Source organism: Ambystoma mexicanum, chromosome 5p (assembly GCF_040938575.1).
Source record: "Ambystoma mexicanum isolate Mex_15411 chromosome 5p, UKY_AmexF1_1, whole genome shotgun sequence".
Classification (NCBI taxonomy): Eukaryota; Metazoa; Chordata; class Amphibia; order Caudata; family Ambystomatidae; genus Ambystoma; species Ambystoma mexicanum.
In genome coordinates this window covers 1,120,783,357-1,120,798,295 of record NC_090930.1, presented here as the reverse complement: position 1 = coordinate 1,120,798,295, position 14,939 = coordinate 1,120,783,357, and positions in this window count along the sequence as shown.

Below are 14,939 nucleotides of genomic sequence, written 5' to 3'. Positions count from 1 at the left end.
TCTGTTGCCAACCTTTTTTCTGCTTCTAGGACCTTGTCTCGCCTCGTCCCGACTTGAAATGGTGATTCCTTAACGACCATGCTTTGCTACACGGATTGCTTTCTTTGACAACTATGTATCTTGCCGCCTGGTTCCTTACCAACTCGGATTGCTTCACGGACTTCTTTCCTTCATCACCTTTGTAGCTTGGCGCCTGGTTCCATGCGACTCAGACCGCTATACGAAATCCCTTATTCTTCTTGCAATGTTCCGGGAACCTGCCCACGGTCATTTGACTCTCTTGCCTACGCGCACCTGCTTCAAACTTACGCATTAGCAGTACACAAACTAGAGAATGCCTTAAGTGTACTCGGACACTGTTAGATGTCCTCGTGCTGTTGGGTTAGGTTAGGTGATTCAGGAAACTCAACCTACGGATTAGTCACTTACACAGAGGAGCCAAGATCCCTGCTCATGAACTATCAACTACTTTAACACAGTAAGCCATCTAGCACTTTGAGCAGTCGTATCACGGTCTGTACCAGGAGCGTTGCTAGGGGGGGGCTAAGGGGCCTATAGCCCCTGATCTTTTGGTTGTAGCCCCGGATATAATCTCAGGAGTTACAGCCAAAAGACTAGCTAGCCCCCAGTCCCAACAGTTCCAACATCAGCTTAGCCCCGGGTCTTTTCCAGACCTAGCAACTCCCCTGGTCTGTACCCTTTACTGATACCCCCTTGGTATATCGTTACAGAAGTCCCTACCTGTTGAATCACTACACCGTGCCTCCTGCATACGCTGACCCTGCAGTCAACCCCTACAGTGTTACTGGCACAGGTCAGCTTTCACCTTATTGGCTTATTGTATTGGTTCAGTTTAACTCTTGTTCAAGTGACATTTCTTGTTTTTCCTTGCAGCCATCAGAGTCTCGTGTTGTGTCCAATCTTTCGATTAATTGACTCCTCTGTATGTGTTTTCTTACATCCAGAGGGGTACATTAGTAGGAAGAACTCTTCTCCTATACTACGAGTTCAACTACTCAGCACCTGTTCCCATTGAAGGAGAGTTCTGACACTTAGTACATGATTTTTATTTTAATAATGCTGTGTACCATCACTAAAATTGTTTAGAAAAGAAACACCTGATCCAAGAAGAAAAAGCCAGACCAACCAGATTTCTGTTCCGTTATCAATGTATTACCAACCAGAACACATCACCCTTGAACATTTGTACCAGCGCTAAACACCCATGCCCAAAGTAGGTCGACCCCTCCTTATGCAAGTTGTGGCAATAGTGTCTGGTGAAAGTATTCAGGTTGTCCCAGGTCTCCGTCCTGCAAATGTCCTGAATAGGCACTCCCTGCGCCTCTGGCCAGGACACCTCCATGCCTCTAGCCCAGTGGCCCTGAATGGAGGCCTGCAAGGGAAACTGCACCACTGAATGGGCCAAAGCAATCGCTTGCCAAATCCATCAGCTAATAGTAGGGACTGTTGCTCCTGTGCTAGGTTTGAGTCCCCCAAAGTAACAAACTGCCTCATGGAAGCAGTCCTTTCCAGATATGTTAAAACTGACCTCTTCACATCCAACTTATGCCACTGCTCCTCCTCCGCAGATGCCAGATTGGGGAAAAAGTATGGAGAGCAATGCCCTGTGTCTGGTGAAATTTAGAGAACCCCTTTGGAAGAAACCCTGGAGAATACGCAAATTCAACTGGACCTGCAAGAATAAGGCTGATCAGAACGATGCCTCAATCTCTCCCAACTTGCAGACAGATGCAGTAGGCACAAGATTTCCAATTTGGGCGACTTGATGTCCGCTGACTCCACTTCAAACTGCAAGTCTTGCAAAAAACGGTGACAAATTGAGAGTATTCAATCTTCTCCCCAGGAAGGTGCCAACCCCTTTGAGGATAGGGAGGTGACCCTGCTATGCAAGACCCTCCATACAGGTCTTGGTAAGTGGGGCCTCACTAGGAGTAATTCCCCCTTACGGCACAAGGAAGCTCATTGCCACAAGGAACTGGATGCGGGCGGAAAGATATTTGCAACGGCATTGTTGGTTCACCTGGAGGACTGGATGGAAGAAAACATCTTACAACATCTACAGGCCGGCCTCGGGACAAATACCAGCACAATTGGCCAATGCCTTAGGTTGAGCCTTATATGTGACAAATATTTAATGCTAAGAAAGATGAGACTATATGTCTCATTTGTGGACTTAAAAACGGCCTTTGACAAGGTACCCAGGGTGTTACTGTGGAATACTTTGAGAAATATGGGGATCCCGCCAGCCCGCCTTAGGGCAATACAAAGCCGTTACAGAGGCAACACGGCTGTGGTAAAATGGAGTGCTGATGGGAGGGTTACAAAATAATTCCCCGTTCAAATGGGAGTACGCTAAGGATGCTTACTGGCTCCCAAATTATTCTGCCTTTTCATCAATGGTATAATTCCAAAACTGATTAGTATTCCCTGTGGCGCACCAACTTTGGCCGTGGAAAATGGTCTGATTTTAATGATTGCATTTGATGCTGTTTTATTATCCCTGATGCCAAGTGGCCTAGAAAATCAGCTAATGGTATTTGAAAAGTTCTGTGATTACCACAGGCTCTCCATAAATGTGAAAAAAACTTAAACAATGATTTTTAGGAAACATATAACAAAGGGTCTTGACAGAATTAGTTTAAAATTGAAGAGGGAATCTATTGAACAGGTAAAAGAGTATGATTACTTGGGTGTTCGTTTTACAGAAAAATATTACTTGATTTATCAAGTTTCTAAAGCAGACATTACACTTAACCGCTACAGTGGTGCTATTGTTAAGTTTATCCAGGACTATGGCAATGGGGCAATAAAAGTATCCCTCGAAGCCTATTCTGTGCAGGGTAGACAAGCGGCTATATGTGGGGCAGAACTCTGGGGTGGAACGAACTGTGGTAGATTATTTAAAAGTGAAAACAAAACAATAAAAAATCTTTTGGGTCTTCCCAGTAGTAAACCAAATACCCTGGTCTTTGAAGAGGTTGACATACAGAGAGTTGGGTTCCTGTGCAGGTCAAAACCTCTTCATTATTGGGCCAGGGTATGGTCGTCGCCGGGACTCGCTGTGTATAAATCTGCAATCAAAGACATTTTGTTACAAAGGGTTGCCGATTGCTACCATGGATGAAATACTTAAAGGAAGTTTTGCATTCACTGCGTCTCGTGATTATTGGTCAAAACCTCAACTCATTGATCGGGGCAATAAATCACAGATCAAGGAGGCCCTAATGTACAAAGAAGTAAGTGGACTCCATGTTGATATTGCAAGTAACGAGAAGGGAAGGAAGTACTGGAAACAAGCATATTTTTGGTTATGAAAGTTCCCTGGAGAATGTTTCCCTAAAACTCTCCAGGGCTTTATACCTCAAGCTTCGGTTCAGGACATTACCTCTGCCTGAATTATTGCACAAATGGAATTATGATCATTCAAGCAAATGCCCTTTATGTGAAAACATTACTGAAAATGCACTTCCTTCTATTTTGTCCATTCTATTTTAACATCGGAAGAGATATCTTATGCCACTATTTAAAAATCTGATCAATAACAAATGTAAAAGATGCTCTAGCACTGTGTGTTAATTCAAGGGATGAACTGGCAGTGGATGCGGTTGTGAGTGTGTGGAGGATCAGATTTTGCTCCACTGCCTAATATCACTAGGGGTGCAAACTGAGTGTTCTATCTGTGTATTAGTTCTTCCGGTTTTGGGCATTTATGATTTTACTTTCATTATTATTGATTTTTTTATTCCTATGTACACTTCTGATTTTGTAGCTAAATGATGTTTAAAAATTGCATATAATCTGAAGAAGAATTGTATAATGTGTTGTCCTATTTCTGGCTGATGCACTATCAAATCTAGACCTAAGTATAAATTGGAAGGAGAGAAAGGGAAGCTTAGAATCAAATCCTGTGGTGATTATCAGTGTCCTCGTACCTGGAAATTCCAGTTGGCAGCTACGACATTTTACGAACAAATACATTTTGTTATGAGCAATGGTGTGAGACATTTTAAGATATACATCATGCACATTTTTATGTTGCTGATTTTCTATGGGTGTTTTTGTTTTTTGAATGCTTTTGCTTTTATGATCTATGGATCGAAATAAAGCCGAATTGATTTGACTGACAATACAAATATGACATGCAAATGGGGAGCTGTATGAAGTCTGTGTAAACGTGTAAACATTGAATCTCTGCTACAGGACATGGAGACAGCTTTGTAGGCACTGCTTTCCCAACATTGTAGGTTAGGCATATGATACAGTTCTCGCAATAGAGCTGAGCCATAGTGGCTAACCCAGGAGCCATCCTATCTTGTTGTAACTGAGCAACCATGGTATTGTTACATAAATTGGCCATGCTGTGAGCTTCACAGACTAAGTAGAGGAGGCCGCCTGGGGAACGCCACAGGGAATCATCTTCCAGTTGTAAGGGAGGCATGGTATCACAAGTATGTTTGAGGAACTAATGGTGACAACAAGTAAGACAGACACAAGTGATCACAGTTCAAGGGTGTTTGTTGAACAAAGAAAGTGGTATGCGGGTTGGAAAAACGCCTTATCTAAACCTAAATCTAAGATGGGGACAGATGTCGACCATCAAATGAATATAAGGCAGTCCTAGTGGCGTTGTGTCAAAAATAAAAGGGCCTATACTAAGAAACCTATTGCCAAACTTCACAACTAATACAAAAAGGTGTGTGGGATAGTTCTCAAGAAAAGAAAGAAGTGTTCTCAAATAATATGCCAGGACGCTGTAGTCTGGATCTCTCTTCCCCACGTTTTGGACACAGGGTAAGATTGGAGCTTGAAGCACAGTACAGTCTCGGGACTTTTCAGCACGAGATGACAGTTCTTAGGACATACTCTCGGGTTTGTCTAGCACAAAGTGACAGTTCAGCCTTAACTCTCGAGCTTTTCGTAATCAATTCCATCGATGGCCAAGGCTCGTGTCCTCTGATAGTCTCTTGCCTTCAGGGCCCGATGTATTCAAACAACAAAACAAAAGTTCCTTTAACAAATGAAAGTTTGTTCCCAATATTCGCTGGGTGATGGGTTCATCCCTGGGTCCCTCTCTTCTGGGCTGACCCTTCTCAATTGTAAACCAAAGTTCAGATAGGGTGACGGTTTCACCCATGGGTCCCCCTCTTCTCGGCTGACCCTTTATCAATCGTATTTCTTTGCCTCTCATTCTTTTCTCATTAGACTTTTGTATTTCAAAATATATCACAGTTTCTTTATCAAAAACCTTGGGTGATGGCTTCACCCCTGAATCTCCCTCAGACACGCTCAGAATTCTCTTGCTTTTTATCTTCTCGGGTGATGGCTTCACTCCCTGGATCACCCTCGGTCAGTTCGGACCCCTCTTGACTTTAACGGTAGTCAATTCCATTGGTTTCTCAATGTTCAATTTTGCTGTGGGATTCACTTCCCTTTCTTTCACAGTGCTTGTAGATTAAAGTCTTTCGATTGTACAGGGATTTTGCTTGACCCTCTGTATGACCACTTTGACCTATTTTGATGTCCTTCCTATGGCCTTCTGTTACTTGTAGTTTCTCTCATATGGGGCTCGACCAGAGTCTCTCGAATTAGCACCCGCGTGGTGCTGCTTTCCCTTTGCAGCTGTCTCCCCTTCGCACTTTTAACAGTTCATTCAAAGTTCATTAGCTTTGGTTCGAAGCTTGCCACTCCTGCGATTATCACTCAACGCAGCCCGGTTCTTATCGGTTCTCGCCTCGACTCACTGATTGTGATGAACCGATTGGCTTTCGGCTTCTCTGGAGTCAAGGCTGGTACCACAGGCGCGGGAGCTTCCCTCACTCCTGCCTATCGGCATAGGCTTGTCCCTTGTACCATTGACATCTGCTGCAGTCTTGCGGTCTTAGGCTCTCTTCCACGAAGGTTCTCTGGGCCTGGGATGAAAAAGACAAGGTCACTTCTCTCCTCGCCACCCTTTCGATTAATGCCACCTTCTCCTTCTTTTGAACTGCCACGTGGTAGCCGTCTCATCGTATTGTCTGCTGTAATCGCCTTGCTCGTCTTGTGCTCTTTTGCTCCACCTTTCATCCCTGTGGGGAAAGGAAAGGGCCGTCAGGTGTTTTGTGATTTGAGTCAATTACCTGATTCCGTCTGACCCTTCATCAAGATACATAAACATGCTCTAGTTTACTGCATAAAGGCATGAAAGACATGCTTATGATTCTTATAGCCCAGACGACCACTACACTTAAATAACGTCAAATGCTGTTAGGTTCTGTACCAATGCGAAACTGCAAGAAACCCGCAAGATGCAAGAAGTATACCTGAATCAAGCATACTTATGCTTTGCTGCAATTAATCATTAGAAGTTATTAGTACACATAGGTAGACTATAGGCCACTGGATTCAATGGAGAAGAGGAGCAGTCCTCAAAAGTCATGGAAGGGGAGATATAATCCCTGCAGCCAGAGCCACAGCGAACCGGACGCCCAGACAAGGACACTGGCAGATGTGAAGTTCCTGATTGCCAGGGTGGCAAGCCACCTGCAAGAATTCAAGCTAAACACTTTAATTACAAGCAGAGAGCTCTGTTTTGTGGTCACTTCACGCGTTATCTAGCAGAAAAGGACAATGCCCATTTACTTGTGGTGGGAAGAGGAGCTGTTCCCAGTAAGACAGAGGAATGGCTGATAAACTGTTGCAAGTTGAACTGCAACCTGCTCGCACCGTCTCAGGCGATCAGACAGTGACTACAATACAGAACACACAGCCCTCCATGTTCGTTCCAATCAACTTGAAAAAGGTGCACTCTGCTCTGTGACCAGACAGGGTCCCAGGCCCGGGAGGAGCCTCCCTAGCCAATGCAGAAAGCTCCCTTTGTGAGATAGAATAAAATGTTGCATCGGCCAATGGTAATCCTGCAACCCTGCAACAGAGCAGCAACATTTAGAGGAGGTCCCAGGAGGAGCCACCTGATATCATTGCCTAACGAACATGTTAACCCCAAACAGACCAGTAGTTGTTTTTCGGGGTTGGAACTGAATTTGTGACGTCATACCTGTATAGTACCTTGTGACACATGCTCAGAAATTGAGAGCGCTGGAGAATCTTTGTTGTCCTGTGTGATCCCTGTCTTTTGGTGATATTAAAAAACAGTACACTTTGCACCATGGCTGAGTCTTCCGTTCTTGTGACGGGGAGTCTTTAATGGGTCTAGTTATCTCTGCTACGGTTGGGATATAACTACTATGAATCCCCATTCCTCTGGTCTTTACCAGGTTGCAACTTGTACGCTACAGAAACTATGTGGGGCGTACAGTAAGTTTGCTGTATGATGGACATGGGGGATACACATGAGACTGAATCTCAATCAGCAGTGAGGTGCTTGGATGTACTGCATATAGCAACCTTTAATGAGCGGGACGTAATTTCCTCTGCAATATTTACCTTCAGAAGGGTCTAAAAAGGTTGTCTCTTGGATTTTAATGGCGAGAAATGTCCTGTTTATGAAAATTGGTATGCTACAACATCCCATGGGGAGGTATATATGTGTGAAGGGAGTGTTGGTTGGGCATTTATTTACTTTGATTTCTCTGTATGGCCCTATTGAAAAATGGGATGAAATTCTATTGCAGTTTCAGTCTGACGTGGCAGTATTTACAGAAGGACAGATCATTATAGGGGGAGATTTTAATATGGTCCCTGGCCTGATTGAGGTTAAATCACACCCACCTACAGTGTTAGACTTTAGAAATGCACTAGCCTCCGCAACAATACTCAGAGAATTATAAGTAGTGGACGTGTGGAGGCTCTTGCATGATGACGTACAGGATTTAATGCATTTTCCAAATGTGCATAAGTGTTTTTCCAGGATACATTTGCATTTGGTTTCTCCGACCCTGGTTCTGTGCTTCAATGCAGTAAGTATAGGCCCTTGGGTGCTATCATATCACGCACTGGTAGTGGGAGACCTGACAGTGTGGGACTGACGCCACCTGTGAGACCTGAGTGGAAATTGTATTACCCCTTCCTGAAAGACCCGCCATGAACCTAAAGGTAGCATCGATCATTGATTTTTATTTTGTGCGGATCTCAGGGGAAGGTTGTGTTCCGGGGATTCTCTGGGATGCCATGACATCAGTGAATAGGGAGGAAATTATTGCGCAGACAGCAGCCTTTAAAAACACATAGAAGCTATAGGGAACAGCTGGAGAGGGAAGTCCAGGCCTGTGAAGCGCCGCTTAAAAGAACGGGGACCCGCCAAGCTTTTTGAGATCTTAAAATGTCCCATGTACACCTGGAACACTTGTTAGCGGACAGGACTGCACATGCTATACTTAGGACCAGGCGATATTATTATATACATGGTAACAAGGCTAACCAATTACTTGTGCAGAAATTGCAGAAGGCACATATAAGGAATACTATAGTGGGACTGAGTGATATTGATGTGGGGATGCACTATGGGGAGGATGGAAATGGGGAGGTGGTGCATCCGTTTTTTGGGACCGCAATGGCAGGGCGAACCATTGAGTCCTCAAGCTCATGGTGCATATTTGCGAGGAGACGAACTACCAGGTATATCGGAAGTATTTTGAGCACTTCTGGATGCACGTTTATCAACAGAAGAGGTGGAAGAGGCTATCGCTTCTTTGAAACATAATACCCTCGGTCCAGACGATTTCACCACATCATTTTATAAGACACATAGATCCCATTTAACACGGCATATGGTATCTCTCTTTAATTCTTTTCTCATCTCTGGGGCGGTGACACCCACAATGGCCGAGTCTGCAACCATCCTATTTTTGAAACCAGGAAAAGATCCAGGCGATTGTACATCGTATCGACAGATAACCTTAATGAACGTGGATGTTAAAATATATTCAAAAGGTGCTTTCCGCTAGGTTAGCTAGGGTGATCCGATCGTTGATGGAATCAGACCAAACAGGGTTCATTGCTAATAGGACCACCTTTGACAATGTCAAACGTGTAGTCAATCTGATTGAAGTAGCAGAGAAGCAAGGTTTGAATCTAGGAGTGGTCTTGTTCGATGCGATGAAGGCATTTGACCGAGTTGATTGGCCTCACCTACAGATTACCCTGGAGGCATTTCAATTTAGTCCTGCTTAGGTAAAATTGGTCATGGCTAATTATCAAAGGCTTACCACTTAGATTGTGATCAATGGTAGGGAGCATGGTCCAATCCAAATCTCCAAAGGTTCAAGGTAGGGATGCGCTCTGTTCGCTTCGAGCAATAACACAGGAACTTCTAATTTTTTAGCAGACTTCAGGCTTTGCAATAAATTATCAGAGGTCAGTGGGATTGGATGTGGGCATACCTCATGGGGTGAGGGAGCAAATTCAACAGGCGACACAGGTTCATTTCACTGTGGAACCAATTTTCTGTTTGGGGTGAGGATTTCTTGCACTATGCAAGATATATATATATATGACCAATTTCCCAGCACTTTTTTTTTATTGCTTTGAAGATGATCTTTGTAGGTGGAATAAACAAGAAATGTCCTGGTTGGGAAGGATAACAGTTGTTAAAATGAACTTGGTTCCCAGGTTGCTTCATTTATGTCAGGCAATCCCGGTTAAAATCCCAATCCCGGCGCAACATCGACTTCAACAGAAATGTTTAACTTTCATTGGGTGGGGCGGACAGAGAGTACCAAGATCAGTCTTACTTCGGGATGCTAGGGGGAAGGGTCTAGGCATCCGGGACATTATGCGATATGTATTGTTGACCCAACTGGCAGGCATATTTGCATGGGGAGTGGAGAATGGTCACCCTAAATGGGTGCATATTGAGCAGGCAATGTCTTTGGTTTCCCTGTGTACTCTTTTGCATTTTGTTGCTCTACAACTTCCATCTTAAAGGAAATTACTGTCCTCTACAAAAATAGCACTTTTTCACTGGCGTAAGGATTTGTGAAGATGGGGGCGGGGGTAATTCCCAGCTGAGCCCAATGACACTGATATGGTCTAATCCCAATTTAACACCAGGCAATGACTTGCCTTGTTTCCGGCAGTGGATGGCAAGTGGTCTCCATAAGCTATCTCAGCTATATGAGGGGAGAATTCCTCTGTCCATTGATAACTGTAAATCCAAATTTCAAATCGATGGAGGGGAACGCTTTTGATAGTCGCAGCTTCACCACTGGGCTATGCATCTGGTGGTTAAGATGGGCAGATCCAGATCTGCTGTTGTCTTGACATTGAATAAACTGCTTGAACAGCACACCATGGTACTGTGGTTACAATATATGGCTAAGTGGGAAGCAAACCTAGGGTCCCCTATTGAAGACAAGGTATTAAGTGATATTTGGTCAAAGAATTACACAGCAATGAGGTGCATAACAAATAAAGGATGTACTTTCAAGCTGTGTTACAGATGGCATCTCCCTTGCATTAGGATGCATAATATGTTGCTGGGGTATTCAAATGTTTGTTGGCGTGGTGTGGTGTGATGGAAGATTATTATTATAACATGTGGTGGTCCTGTCCAAGGATACAAAATGACTGTCAAGAGATATTAGTCCCATTGAAAGCTATAAATGATTTGAGTCTCCCGATGGACCCACTGGTGGTAGTATTCGGGGGGAGATGTGTCGGTGAGTTTGTATATCCTAGTACGGGGAGCACGGCTTGGTTTATTACACATTTGCTATTGGCGGCCAGGATCACAGTGGCAAAATGTTGCCAATCCAAGGAACGGCTGGTCCTTCCCATGTGGTGGGTTAAGATGTGGGAGGTGTCGGCAGCTGAAAGAATCATGGCAACATTGGAAGATCGATTGGACGTATATCATAAGATTTGGCTGCCACTGATAGAATATTGCAATGATAACCCGGCAATGGTGTATAAACATATTATATTGCATAATTTCACATTGGCATAAGGGGGATTGTATTTTTGGGGTTTGAGGTTGGAATGTGGAGTCTTGAGCGGGTAATGGTGTTCTTCTACTGCTGAAAGAAGTCCGGTTATCTTATATGCTCTGAATCTTAGTGTTAGGATTCCACAAGGAGTGGTTCCGTTACATGTAATAGGCAAAGCGCAAGACCGCCACAGTCACGATGAAAGCTACCTCTCATGTTCAGGTTACACCACGCTCCTCGTTTTATCCAAAGTCCAGAGGCACACGTTCCTGCATTATTGAGAAATCTGTGTGTGGACATAGAGCTCTGTTTCATGCTGACTGGAAGCTGCCATGGAAACGTTGGCGTCCTTTACACATGCGTAGGTTACCGTTTCCCGTGCGGAAAACGACAGACTTTGTGGTCATGTGACTTTGCAGTCTTAAGCCCCGCCTGCTCACTCATCCGTGCTTCTGAATAACGTACAGCGAGCTCGTTTCTGCTTTCGTGTGTTTCTACGGTTTTCTGTTGCCAACCTTTTTTCTGCTTCTAGGACTGCGACGTCCCGAGTTATGTATAGCGCGCATGCGCGAGCCTCGTTGTGGCCCGCGCATGCGCGGCGGCAATAAAGTGCGCCCGTGCGGCAGTTCCCGCCGGGACGCGGACGGACCAACATCGCGTCCCGCGTCCTCCTTGTGTGCCTGCATGAATGCCTGCGTGTGTGGGTCCCCGGGGCACATATAACAACTGGCGACGAGGCGGGATCACTGCCGCAAAGTGTGCCCAACACGTGGGTGCAGAGGAACAACAAATCCGCGTTGCTACGCAGTGACACGGAGCGGACCCAGCGGCAAAACTCCACGTGGAGTGGCAGTAGCGGCCTGAGAAGGTGCTCGTGCGCTGCCACTTCAAGAAAACACGACAAATTTTTGGAACTCCGACCGCCCCCAACAATCTGGGGACGATCACAACGACGCAGACAGCACAACACAAAACAGCAGTCTGAGGTACGTGGAACCCCACCCCAGTCAGGTTTGCGGCCTCCAAACTACTGAGAGGTGCCTGTGCGACCTGTGAGGATGGCGGAAAGTGATGGGGAAACAGGAACTGAGACAAAAGTGACAAGGACTCAACAGGGGTCGCTACTGCCCATGCAGGAATTTGATACGTCCGGCCCCCCGTCCAAGCTAGGCCCCCGGTGGCTACTATGGGTGAAGAAACTGGAAATGTATTTTACAGCCACAGGGACCACCGACGATGACTCAAAAAGAGCGACGCTCCTATATTCGGCGGGGCTGGAGGTGATGCGCATATATGAATCACTCAACCTGCGAATAGTCACATATGCAACGGTAAAGACTGCATTGGAGAACCACTTCATTCCCCAGTCAAATGTAGACTATGAAAGATTCCTGTTTTCCAAGGAGAAACAGCGGGAGGAGGAATCCCTTGACCAATTCTGTGCAAGGCTGACACTAATGGCCAGCACATGTCGCTGGGACAACGAAGAGATGATGATACGACACCAGGTTATCCAGGGCTGCAGCTCAGGCAAACTGAGACGGCAAATATTGAGGGAGCCAGGATGGTCACTGCAACAAATTCTAGACAGTGGCCGAACCTATGAGCTGGCAGAGTCCAGAGGGGCGACCATGGACGCAGCGGTCCATCCCAGCACACGGGATGTAGCATATGCCATGAACAAATGGCCCAAGTCAAGAGGTAAATGGACCCCAAAGTCATCCGGAAACAACACCCCTACCACCTCTGGATCCTCCTGCAAATACTGTGGATATGACCTGCCACACACGGAGGAGTGCCCAGCCAAGGGGAGGTCCTGCGGAAGGTGCAACGAACCAGGACACTATGCACGTATGTGCCGTGCCCCTGCTCCTGTGCCGGTACGGAGAGGACCCGCGAGAGTACGAGGTAGCGGCTTCAGAAGACAGCGGAGCATCGCGGCGCTGGAACTAGAAATTCAAAAGCTACAGCTCGCCGAGGAAGAGGAAGAAGACGAAGAAGAGGAAGACAAGGTCTCCTTCATCTCGAACATTGCATCGGCGAGCAAACGGAAAAGACAGCCCAAGTGCGAAGTGAACATACTGGGGGTGCCAACTCAAATTCTCATCGATACAGGGGCATCAGTGTGTTTTCTCGCGGAGGAACACTACCTGAGACTCCCAGGCCCTCCAACACTGGACAAGGCCATGGCAAAAATCTTCACGTTCGGGGGGGATACCCCGTTGCCTCTCAAAGGGGTATTTGTGTCATCAGTGTCAAAAGGGGATGTCTCGATCAAGGCCAGATTCTTCGTCACAGATGTCAGCCCACACTCCATACTCAGTTGCGCTGCATCTGAGGCGCTAAACCTCGTCCACTTCGCATACGAGGTATATCAGATAGACATCGAAACACTGTTGAACAAATTCTCAGGCATCTTCGAGGGAATTGGGAAATTGAAAGCACCCCCGGTGCGTCTCCACATCGATGAATCGATCAGGCCCACGGCCCTGAAACACCGGCGGATACCTTTCCACCTCAGGGAAAAGGTGGAGGAGGAACTCCGATCCCTTGTCAGAATGGACATCATCGAGAGAGTTGAGGGGCCGACGCCATGGGTCTCTCCGATCGTGGTGACGCCCAAACCAAAACAACCCGGGGCGGTCAGAATATGTGTGGATATGCGACTGCCCAATGCGGCGATCAAGAGGGAAAGACATATAACACCGACCCTCAATGACATCATCGGAGAACTACAAGCCGCCAAGGTTTTCTCCAAACTGGACCTGAGAGCAGGGTACCATCAGCTTGAGCTCCACCCTGACTCGAGATATATAACTACATTCACGACGCACGATGGCCTCTACCAATTCAAACGCCTAAGCTTCGGGGTCTCGTCAGCTGCCGAAGTATTTCAAAATACCATCCGAGGGGCCCTAGCGGGTCTAAAAGGCGTGTTGAACATGAGCGACGACATCCTGGTGTTCGCGGCCTCGGAATCGGAACACGTGAAGAGGCTGGAAAGCACTCTCCAAAGGCTGAAAAGTTTAGGCCTCACGTTACATCGGCAAAAATGCGAGTTCTTCAAGGACCGCATAGGTTTCTTTGGCTTCATCTTCCATGCAGCGGGCGTATCTCCCGACCCGGCCAAAATCAAGGATATCAGGAACGCTGCCGCCCCACAATCCCCCACCGAGGTGCGAAGCTTCTTGGGGATGGTAACATACTGTGGGCGGTTCATCAAAGGGCTAGCGTCAATGGCAGAGCCGCTCAGGTCGCTGACGAGGAACGACACAGCATGGAAATGGGGCACCGAGGAGCAAGAGGCATTCCAGACCCTGAAGACCGCCCTGTCCGATGGTGACACCATGGCGTATTTCAACCCTGGAGTGGAATCCGAGATGGTGGTAGATGCGAGCCCGGTAGGGGTGGGGGCGGTGCTACTGCAACCGGACGAGCGTGGGAACATGCGCCCTATCGCATATGCGAGCAAGGCCCTCTCCATCACGGAAATGAAATACTCACAGATTGAAAGGGAAGCACTAGCCATCCTGTGGGGCTGCCGCCATTTCCGCCTATACATCCTGGGCAAACCTGTTGTGGTCGTGACGGACCACAAGCCGTTGTTACCGATACTAGCCGGGGTGTCGTCGAAACCACCACCCAGGATTGAAAGGTGGATGCTGGCGCTGATGGAGTACGGGGTGAGACTGATATACAGGCCAGGCACCAACAATCCGGCAGATTATCTATCACGCCACCACAACAAAGAGGATCCAGATACGGACATTGGCGCGAGTGACTGTCACGGACTACTGTGTCAAGTGGTGGAAGGATCTCTTCCGACAGCGATATCAAGAGCAGTCGTATCGACGGAATCGGCCAACGACGAGGTCTTCGGCATCGTCCGAAGGGCAATAAGAAGCGGTGACTGGAAAGAGGTACTGCGAGACAATTCGCGCCGACATGAAGTGGCCCAGAGGGACCTCCAAGCGCTCTGGAAGGTGTGAGAGGACCTCTCCATCTCGGACGACGGGCTCATACTGAGAGGCCGCCAAATTGTCGTGCCAAAGACGC